The sequence below is a fragment of the Phaethon aethereus genome (assembly GCF_964289735.1).
Source record: "Phaethon aethereus genome assembly, chromosome: W".
In the NCBI taxonomy this organism is placed as follows: Eukaryota; Metazoa; Chordata; class Aves; order Phaethontiformes; family Phaethontidae; genus Phaethon; species Phaethon aethereus.
Genome location: NC_138581.1, coordinates 24586127 through 24598073, shown reverse-complemented (window position 1 = coordinate 24598073; position 11947 = coordinate 24586127).

The window sequence follows — 11947 nt, the reverse complement described above, 5'->3', positions numbered from 1 at the left end:
GTCCTTTCAGGCTGATAACCTGGGGTCGAGGGTATGCTTGTGTCTCAACAGGGGACGGAGCAAAGTGGGTACCGGCCAGGTCGGTACAGCCGGCAGTGAAACCAGAAGATCCTGTCACACGTCCCACGAACGCAGAGTCTGACTCCAACGTATCGCCAGCTGATGCTTTTGCTCTTTTGTATGGGGAATGACGGCTCATTGACCGTCTCAGTGGCACTCCCTGGACAGTCAAGAGCAGGAACTTCAATATGCCATATTTATAAAACGGTGTTGTGGGTTTGTTCTATGTCATTGTAATCATTGTCACAAAAGTATCATTTCTTTTGCAGGGAATCAAAGAGTATATTTGAATAAGATACTCTCCCCACGATGTATACGGTGTAACAGAGTTGGGAGGATAGAGATTTTTGGGTATATTCGGTGTTTCTAGCGGTATCATTAGAGGAACATGGAAAGCTTTTAGGGCAAAGCGCTCTATAACTACAAATCCTTTGGTAAGATATAATATTGGTTTTCATAGTTTTGTGCAAGCGCTTTTTCCATTGCTAGGAGTAGTTTCCATCGCTAGGAGTAGTACAGCTAGAATTGTTTGCCTTGTAACATTCTGCTATTGGCTTAAGCATAGTTGATATGTGACTGCTGGATTATGGTAAGATGCCGTGTGAACAAAGCCTACGAACCAATAGATGGGATGGCTGTGGCGCGTGCAGCACGTCTGGCCAGCGGGCGCATACGCCATAGGCTCCCTGTGTTAAAAGGTGACAACTGAGGTGAGTTCCGACACTCGCTGGCCATGTGTGTCAAAACTCGTTCCTCTGCAAATGTGTAAATACCGGGATTTCCCGAAGGGCAGTGGGCCGGTGTACGGCAAGGCCACTGTTGCCTCCGTGGGGACGTCCACGTAAAGCTGGCACCTACCGACTGCTGGGCTGAGTTCGCGGCACAGGACGATACAAGAATGTACAGGTGTTCCATCTTCCTCACAGTCCTTGGGTTGCGAATGATCCATCAGGTTTTGTTTATAGATAAACAAAAAGGGGGAGATGTTGGGATCACCCTGCAAGGGCTCGACCTTAAGGAGAAGGAGCTGTGGTGTTGATCTGCACGGCTCGACCTTAAGGAGGAGGAGCTGTGGCATTGAGAAGCTGGTAAACAGCTGGATATCTGCACAGCTCGGCCTTGAGGAGAAGGAGCTGTGGTAAACAACTAAGAGGAAGTAAAGGAGTGCGTGGACACCTGCAGGCAGCGAATCCTGACTGTGGAGAAGTGCGTGGACTGTGTGTGGTAACCAACCAGGACGTATTTTGTGGCGCGTGAAAGAGCTGTAACTGCATAAAAAGCAGACACTTGGAGCAATAAAGGTCTTTGGCCTGAATCCCCGCCAGAGTCCGTGCCCTGTTACTCCACACAGATCCCTCTGTAGAGCCTTCCTGCCCTCGAGCAGATCAACAACCCCGCCCAACTTGGTGTCATCTGCAAACTTCCTGAGGGAGCACTCAGTCCCCTCATCCAGATCATCGACAAAGATGATCTAGTTTAATAACTAGATTGGCCCCAGAACCGAGCCCTGGGGAACACCACTTGTGACCGGCTGCCAGCTGGATTTAACGCCATTCACCACAACTCTCTGAGCTCGGCCATCCAGCCACTTCTTTACCCAGGGAAGAGTACACCTGTCTAAGCCACAGCAAAGTGTGCTCTTAAGGTGCAAATAGGAGCTCGTGGAACTAAGCAGTCGTCTGTGTGAGAGCAGTGACTGACTCCTAAAATAACCACCGTGCATTCTGGGCAGTTTGGGACAGCACTGAGCTTCGCACAGGCTAGCTACAGAGGAACGTGCTGCAGGAGCATGGGCAGGTTGTTCATTCTCTGCTGTTGTGTCTGCACTGCAGTTTATACACAAGTTGCCTAGCTGATACACAAGATTGAGTTCATCTACGTGAGATGCAGTCAATGTTTGACTGACTTACTTAAAAAATTTGCCCATTTCTTTGATACACCTTAACCCAAATATTATCAGCTAACATCAATATTCCTTTTTTTCCTTCCCGAAAATTGCACTAGGGGGCAGTGAAAATATCTTAGATGCATACCAGCCTTCTTAGAACTTCTATTTGTCTTTCATAGTTTCTGCAGCCCTCTTTAGCAACCAGCCTGGAACCATTTTTTAGAGTAATTAGTACTATGTGAAGATTTTGATTGGGATTATTTAGATGTGTGGAATTCATTACAGTGAGCGCATGTACATTCTCGTGTAGTGAAACACAAGGTCTTAAATCAGGGTTGTCACGGTGGCCCTTTTACAGTACACAGGTCCCACTGGTCATCTTTCATATAATAATGAGCATGAATGCAGGAAATAAATCCTGGAATAGCTATAGAAATTAGGAATAGAACTTATTTTTCTATATATGACCAAAACTTTTGAAGAGTTAGAATAGTCAATTAATTCATTAAAAGCATATCTGGAATGAAAGCAAAAGATAGAGTTCTCACTAATATGTGAGCTGTTTGCATGGAAATGCTAGAAAGCTTGGCTTGTTTTTTTAAGTCACGTATTTCACAAATATCACAATATAGGGGATATTTCCTTATCACCTAGGAGAAAACAGTGTTTAATTCTAAACTTTTGAACTACATCTGAATGGAAACAATTAAGGCAGTTGAAACAATTCTTCAGCCTTTCTGAATTTTAGTGCACAATTTTCAGACTAGAATCTTTTAGAATTTTGATTAAGATACAATGTAACATAGGTTTATATATATTAAGAACTTGCTAGGCTTCACTTAAAATATAAATTGGAATGAGAAGAATCATAGGTCATAGAACAATTACTGTTTTTTTCTCAAGTCTGTAATCTTCCAAGTTTCATGCAACCTGTTACATAGGGAGTCTTGGAACATGCTATTCTCTGCAAAGAAAGCAAACTTACATATCGGGCTATAACCACATCTGTAGGAATCAGCTGGCTTTCAGTGCTACCAGATTGGTAACCTTTTTCAGTACAAATAGTCAGTGTATGTCTCTTGCAAAGCGAATGCATGATGTAACTGCTCTTGTTGTCTTATATTTAAGAATAAGCATATTTCTCAGTGACATTTCTTAAGTAGATTAATTGAATTACTACCTTTTCTACGGAGTTCTTAAAATATCAGGAATGGAAATTCAAAAGAAAAAATAACTAGCTTAATCATCCTCAGTGTCTACAAATTGCACATACCTATTTTACAAGACCACTGTGACACAAAGTACTGAATCATTTTGAAGACAACTCCTTGTTCTACAGTTTTAAGTCTTGGTCTTTGTGAGCGTTTTGTGCCTTAAGTCCATCTAAAAATTAAATTGATTTTTAGCTCCATTGATTCTTCCCATGGAAAAAATTAAAATTCTGAAGATGTAAACCCCCACATGCTAGTTGCTTTTTTGTATCTCTTGTGTATTCTTTGTATGTTTACTTTTCCTCAGGTTTTCCCTGTCTCATTTAGATGACATACATGTGTGTGCAGGCACATGAGGTGAAATGCTGGGCCACATAGAAATGTGTGATAATTTTGTGACTGACTTCAGTGGATAGAATTATGTGTGACATGCAAAATTAAATCCTAGAAATAACGATGCCAGAGTAAACCTCACAGTATATCTTGTTAGAAAATATCTTAAAAATTCTGACATGGATCTCTTTTCTGCCAATGATATAGTAACTTGTTTTAATGACTTCATTTGTTTTAACTTGGAATTTATTAACTCTTTTCACAGATTCCTTCAGAGTTGTTGTTCTGGTTTTGGATTAAATGCTGCCTTATCTATTTCTTTGATGAGGGCAGCCAGTTGTAGTTGCTTTCTGATTTCTCCTATGTGTTTTTTTTGTTTGATTGGTTGTGGGTTTTTTTCTGTGATAGACCTGTACTCTGTCATAATTGATATTTCTTCCTAAGGTGCCTTGTAGGGGTCAGACATCCTGTTGATCCTCTGTGTCCCCTCCCTGCTGGTATCCCCCTCTCTGGTGACTCCATGTTATATTTTTCTCCTTTCTGAAAAGGTATATCTTAAAAATAGGTTTTAAAAATATCAAATAAATGTTTATGTTTATATTGTGATAGTGCAAGCCCATAAGTAAGAGTAATAAAGGAAGTTTCTGCATTTAACAGCTGCAATTTTTAAGGGCAGACCCTTTCAATTATCTCTAAATCAAGGGTGTAAATAGTACCAGGCTTAGTCCAGTTGCTTTCCATAAAATATTTTTCTTAGGGAAGGCAATTATGATACGTTGAATAGGCAGTGAATTTATGAGAAGGCCCAATGGTAGTTTTCTGTGATTTCCTGAAGTCTTGTAGTCCATATAAGAAACTGCAATCAGTGTTTGAATGCAGAATGAGCAGTAGTCAACTAATTAACTGCATTTTCAGCAAAAATATTAACTCCCTGAAGATGAATGTCGCTAATTCTAAATTAGTTATAACTATGCTATTTATAATGCTATTTTAAATGAGCATCTGCCCAAATCACATGATAGTTATGAAAACTAGTTCTGTCCTGTCAAAAAATAATAGTTGTCAGCTGTAGTTTAATTCTATGTAGTTTAATGTAATTTTGCATTAGTTTACCTCTTAGGAATTGTCTCAGAGTGTAGGAACTAATGGAAGCTGCAACCCTGTCTGATACTTTTAGGAGATAACCTCCTGATGGACTCTGCAACCAAGTTTGAGTGGGTGGCAGAATATCACAGAATCTAGCTGCATCTTGAAGTACTGTATACAATCAGATTTATGATAGCAGACCTTTGATAGTACATTTCATCACAGAGCATACACAGCAGTTAAATGATACAGAGATGAATTAGGCAAATAAGAATCAGTAATATGAGAGAGTATCTTTAAGCTTTGTTTTCTCTGGTAGTTGCATAACCACTAATGTAATTAGCTCACTTTCAGAACTAAATTGAGCAGGAGAACTTCCTAATAACCAGTTTTGGTTCAAAGCTGTTTGCACATATTGCAGTTTCTGCAGATAAAAAATTAAATCAGGAGTGACTGAGACACAGAGAGTCTAAAAGAAAGATTATTGGTGGTTTTAGGATTTATTTGTTAGGAAATATGTCTTGCAGGCCAGGAGCTGATATGAGAATCCAAACACATGTGCAGCATGTTTTTATTTGAAATAAGGTGAATAAATAATATTTATTTTATCTTTAATATCTGAACATTCGTCTCTTATCAAAGGAAACAACCCAGTTTTAGATTTCATAAGTTTTTTGAAAACACTGCGTGGCAGCCGCTGATAATACGATGCCCAAGCTCTGTCTGTGCCATTGTTCTTGCTGAAAATGCATGGAAGAGAAGCTCTGAGGCACACTGACAATGATCTCTCAGCTCAGCACTTTTAAAAAAAGGGCTTACTGTATAAGTGTTAGGCCTAACATACCATACCTTGTTGTAATTTCAAGTTCTAAGAAGGTCATCTCAGGTCTTTCATCCAGGTTAAATTGCATGCGGTTCACAATATAGCTTATGAGTTGAGTTCTTTATGTGCAAGTTGTAAACAGGCCTATCACTTGAACAGTAATTATCATCTTAGAGCAAATATCTAAGCTTATGAAAAATTCTATTGTCTTAGCCAGAACTTCCCCACTCCCTTTATTGTGCAAAATTTTGACAGTGCAATATGTATCTGCCCTGTGCCTGTCAGTATTAAAAGATACTCCTAAGCTCTCGATACCCACGACCAACTGCAAAAATCTATATGCATTTGCTCACTCTTGCCAGCTTGTTCCCTCACCTATGTTCTGCACTACTGGAATTGTTCAGTATCATAGTGACTGTGAGGACTTGAGAATGCATGAACCCTATAGTGGGTTTTAATAGATTTTTTTGTATGTTTGTGTCAAAATGATGATTGTGTTTTAAAAGCAGGATTCTTTTGCTTTCTCTGTTTTCTTATTTCTGTATTGCACTGAAATTCAAAGGGCAAGTGGTTCACAGGTAGGAACGAGTTGTGATCAATGTCAGGGTTTTCCCATTTTAATAGATTGCCCTATACAGTAGTTTGACTTCTACCTGAAATAATTGGCTTATGAAGGGAGACTTCACCTAAATAAAGTGACTTGGGAGGAGTTTCTCCCTATCTGTAGAGGTTTATCAGGATCTCATGAGAGGAACCTGAAGACAAGAGGGTGCCATCATTCTCTACTCTGAGGTCCGTTTTTGGTATCTCAGACTGAATACTACCTGTTGTAGCCAGATGAAATGAGGATCCAGGGTATCTGAATGTGTGATGAATCTCTAAGGTAAACTTAAAAACAAGCATGTAAAGAAAAGTGCCTTCAAGTGATCTGTACACTCTTGCACTTTATCTTAAACAAAATAATGGCATTGGAAATCTCAAAGAAAAACTGTTTTGTAAGTTTATCTACTGTGCATTTTGTGTGGCTCCCAAGAGGTGAAATGTAAATTATTAAAAGTCCTGGGAAACAGTCAAGACTGGGACAGCAGTAGGTGTTATGTGAGATAGCATTAGTTTCAGAACTAAGCCATATCACTTAATGAATCACATATCCAAGGCAGATGTCAAACACGAGGTTAATGTGAAGAATTCAGGCCTACAGAACAAATTCCAGAAATGGGAGCTAAATTCTGTCCAAGTCCAGCAAACTGTGCAAAATTGGGAATCCTTGTTTTGGCTTTCTTAGTTGTCTGGAAAACATCCATAGCAGGGAATTTGAGACAAAATTCTTGGACTGTATTTGATTCAGATTATTTTATGGGTTATATGTTCCTTCCCACCACTTCAACTTTTCCTGTGGAAAGCCAATAAGTGTTCATAAGCTCTCTGCTTCTCTCATGCTCATTTTTGGCTTTTTTTATACTTTCGGTTCTCTTTTGATAGAATAGCACGTTGGACCTATGTTTAAGCATTTGCTTGTTACAGGGGAATAACTACTGGAGGGTTTTTTTTAGCTTGCTTATTTATGGAAACAGTAGTTCTGGAATCATGCATTCCCCTGTAACTTCACCAGTCAGTTAACCAGGAGATATGAAATACCACAGATCTATTTTCTCAACAATTGCAAGATTTCACTTGTAATATGAGCATTATACACAGAGTTCTTTTTTTCTAATGTCGGTTTTTTGTTTGTTTTTACTTTGTTCTGTAAATGAGCTTGTAAGGGACTTAGGGTACCTCAAAGATTGGCGTATTAATAATAGGCATTTGTAATAGCTTCTCGCTTGGTAGAGTCTAAGCAGCTCAGATGCATGAACGAACCTACCATATTTATAAATGTATCATTGTAGCACACCTGCAAGATGAGACTTTTTATCCCATTGAAGACATGATACTGAGAAACACAAGCAATGTCTTAATGAAGATCTCACAGCAGATATGTAGTAGATATGGGGTCTGAAATCTGGAGTTCCTTATATCTAGGACTATTGTTTTCTTTCCTGACTCCACAAGAAAGTAATTATAGAGCATCACCTGAATATCCAAAATTGTCATCTCTGTACACTATACAAATGTAAGTAAAAAATACGTTGTTAACTGTCTATAATGACCAAGTTGAAGATGCATGTTGCTATTAATCCATCTCAGCTAGATTAACAAGGTTATGATGTACACAATTAAGTGACTTAATTTGAATTGTATAAGCCAAAATTAAATTTTAGACTGTAAAAGTAAGAAGATTTCTGGTAACTCAAGTAATCTTTGTATAGTATGGAGTATCTGCCACAGCTACTTCTGGAGCAGAACAAAGAATCTGTTGAATAATTTGAGGGAAGATCTCATAGTATATGTATCTAGTACTCTACATTTTCTAACAGTTATGGAGTGAGAAATATATATGAGGGCTTAACATAATGTCAGTACAAGTCTGTGAAATGAGGCATTTCAGTAAGGTATGACGTTCTTGAATTTTGCTTTTCTCCATGCAAACAGCTAAAATTTTGTGTATTGTCTAGACAATGGATCTTTATCTTAGTCTGGGTTAAAAAGTGAGAGTGTTGCTTCTGTATGCTTTTATACCTCAGGCTCCTTGAGGAATGACTATACTAGTGTTGGGTTTCACATGTGGGCATCATTCCACTGTAAAATGTGTTGGGGTCATTGCTCTGTTTCCCCATAATCTGCAACTGAGCAATACTGAATAACAGTTATTTAATTGCTATGTAGAAATGAGTGGTACTCTGTTTAGTTGTATGTCTTGTCAGGTTTAATTGCAGTCACTGGGAATTTTCAGACTACATTACGTGTATAGGAATCAGTATTTTTTGATACGGTATGCTGGAGGGCTTTCACCATTTATAGATATTATAGTAAGGCATATCATAAATGCATAGAAGATAAGCATGTTTTATAATCCTTGGGCACATATTTTAAAAATGATTTGGTTTATGATTAAAACTAAAACCAAGATATTCACACTGGCTGTGACTGTTAACCTGGTGCTTAGTATTTGCACTGAACATACTGCCAATAATTTTCAAGGTCGATGGGTATTACAGCAGTTTTAACAACGAGATGCACCAACTGGGCATAATGCACTACCTTCTTCTGACATAACAGCTTTAAAGGAATATACCTGAGTGAAGCATGGAGAAAGGTATGTTCCTTCCAAGCAAGGACCTCACGTGTGTACAATATAAATGTATATTTTCCTATTTCCAGATGCATAGTTAAAGTTACTTAGCAATTTATCGTCATGTCACATTGCATAAAATTGTGCTGGTATAACGTATCTTAAATGTTAATGTTCTGAAGGCAATTTATGGGTAGCATGGGAGAATTAGTAATCAAAACAGTAATAGAATTGGAACCAGCTATGGGAGCTAGATAGGAAATTGTCCTTCCTTCCTGCGATAACTTAGACATGCTGTAATTTTTAACCCCTACCTTCACCCTGTGGTTTTAGATCTTCTTTGCATGACTATCTAATGATCCCACCCCCCGTTTTAATTCCTTATCCTAATTGATTAGTAAGTTTGTAGACAACTGGAATATTTGTCACAGAATGGGACGGTATGCATAAATTGGTGTCTCTCTTAAGAACTTGAGGTAAACATTTGTATTAATATCTTTTTACAATCAGAATTGGAGAACTGTTGAAAAGTATAGTCTGTGGACAACTCTCTCTCTAGAGATGCGATTGTTGAGTTTTGCTGACTGTAGTGTGTTTACTAAGAATAACAGGATCCCTGAGGAACTTCACCAACATTGCTGAATAAAACCTTGTAGCAGATTCTTTATGATAGATATTATTTATTCAAATTTTTCAGATGAGGAAACTAGGGTATGCAGGAATGAAATAAATTGCACAAAGTCAAAGGTCAAGGATTGCTCTACAGCTAAATGGTGTATTGTTTTAATTTTGGTCGTTAAAATGTGTATAGTTTAAAATAGATGGCTCACTAATGCAGTTGCTATTATACTGGTATAATATAGGTTCTTATTTGTATTGCCTTGATGTTTATGAAATTCTATGCCAACATGATCACCAGAAGTCTTAAAGTGAACATCAGGCTCTTGTTTGACAAGAGGAAAAATACATTTTCTATTCTATTCTGTTTTATTTCCATTGTAATAATCTCCACATGCGTTTTGGACATAAGTGCTGTATATTGAACATCTATTGGTTGTGTGGGCTTTTTAAGTTTTGATGAGTCCAAAATTAAAGTTTAGAGGGTAGTGCTGTTGATGGACTCCACTGCTTGGCACTTCAACTCCAAAGAGATGAAAGTTCGCAATTATTTGTCCTTTCTGATTTCAGAATTAAGCTATTCTTTGGTTACCTGCCAGCTTGAGCAGAGCTTTCAGAGCAGAGCAAAGATGTTAGTTTCGCCTAAGGGATCAGACCCAGCCAGCATGGGTTCATGAAAGGCAGGTCCTGTTTGACCAACCTGATCTCCTTCTATGACCAGGTGACCCGCCTAGTGGATGAGGGAAAGGCTGTGGATGTTGTCTACCTGGACTTTAGTAAAGCCTTTGACAGCGTCTCCCACAGCATTCTCCTGGAGAAACTGGCGGCTCGTGGCTTAGACAGGTGTACTCTTCGCTGGGTGAGGAACTGGCTGGATGGCCGAGCCCAGAGAGTTGTGGTGAACGGCGTTAAATCCGGCTGGCGGCCGGTCACAAGCGGTGTTCCCCAGGGCTCGGTTCTGGGGCCGGTCTTGTTCAATATCTTTATAGATGATCTGGATGAGGGAATCGAGTGCTCCCTCAGGAAGTTTGCAGATGACACCAAGTTGGGTGGGAGTGTTGATCTGCTGGAGGGTAGGAGGGCTCTGCAGAGGGATCTGGACAGGCTGGATCGATGGGCAGAGGCCAACTGTATGAGGTTTAATAAGGCCAAGTGCAGGGTCCTGCACTTTGGCCACAACAACCCCATGCAACGCTACAGGCTTGGGGAGGAGTGGCTGGAGAGCAGCCCGGCGGAAAGGGACCTGGGGGTGCTGGTTGACAGCCGGCTGAACATGAGCCGGCAGTGTGCCCAGGTGGCCAAGAAGGCCAACAGCGTCCTGGCCTGTATCAGGAATAGTGTGCCCAGCAGGAGTAGGGAAGTGATTGTGCCCCTGTACTTGGCACTGGTGAGGCCGCACCTTGAATACTGTGTTCAGGTTTGGGCCCCTCACTACAAGAAGGATGTTGAGGTACTGGAGCGTGTCCAGAGAAGGGCAACGAAGCTGGTGAGGGGTCTGGAGCACAAGTCTTATGAGGAGCGGCTGAGGGAACTGGGGTGGTTTAGTCTGAAGAAGAGGAGGCTGGGGGGAGACCTTATCGCTCTCTACAACTACCTGAAAGGGGGTTGTGGCGACGAGGGTGTTGGTCTCTTCTCCCAAGTAACTAGTGATAGGACAAGAGGAAATGGCCTCAAGTTGCGCCAGGGGAGGTTTAGATTGGATATTAGGAAAAATTTGTTCACTGAGAGGGTGGTCAGGCATTGGAACAGGCTGCCCAGGGAGGTGGTGGAGTCGCCATCTCTGGAAGTGTTCAAAAAAACGTGTGGATGTGGCGCTTCAGGACATGGTTTAGGCGACATGGTGGCGCTGGACTAATGGTTGGACTTGATGATCTTGAAGGTCCCTTCCAACCTAGTGATTCTGTGTGATTCTGTGTGTTTTTTGTTTCTCCTTGTTGTCAGCTGATCTATGGTTATGTGTGCTATTTTGCTCTACTGTTTCAGAGTAAATAAAACTATTCCTTTAGGTCAAAATGAAATATTATATTCAGCTCTAAAGAATAGTCTTAATAAAGGTTATATTTGACAGGTGGGGGTTTTTTTTCATTCTCAACATGGTAGATTGTAATTTTGTGTATCATTGCTGTAGTAAAACTGTATTGATTGAACATGGATGTTTTGGTGGTATGTGGCAGTTGTGCATACTGTTTTAGCAAATATGAAGAATTTTAATTTATACACATTTGAAACTGAGATGATAAAGCTGAAATAGGCAGGTGGTTATGTGAGCAGAATATCTGAAATATCACCAGAACACTCAGCTTAAGTAAATCGCTCTCCCAGAAACTGCAAAGGACACTTGAAAGTCCATGGATAATTTTAGATTTAAATCAGTTTTATCAGTGCTTTAGAAAAGGCTCAAGAGAATTTCTCTGGTATACATTTTGAGAACAATTCCCAGGTCATAAATAGTAATATAACTATGACTTCATAAATCAAGGGCTTGTTATAAATTTTGAAATTGTCTGAATGAGATTTTAGAATCTAGGTGAAAAATAGCAACCTCCTGAAATCTATCTAAAAGTATCTCCCAAGAGACAGATCAGTCAGGCTTTTTGCTGTAATTTAGAAGTATGTTGTTTATATCTAAAAATGTATTTGCAAAGTGTGCTGAGACTCCAGTTGCAATACCTTTTGTAAATTGTTAAGTCATTGGAGTCTTTTCAGAAGGGGACATGCCAGTAAGTGGCATGAAAGGGAAGAGGAGATTTAATTCA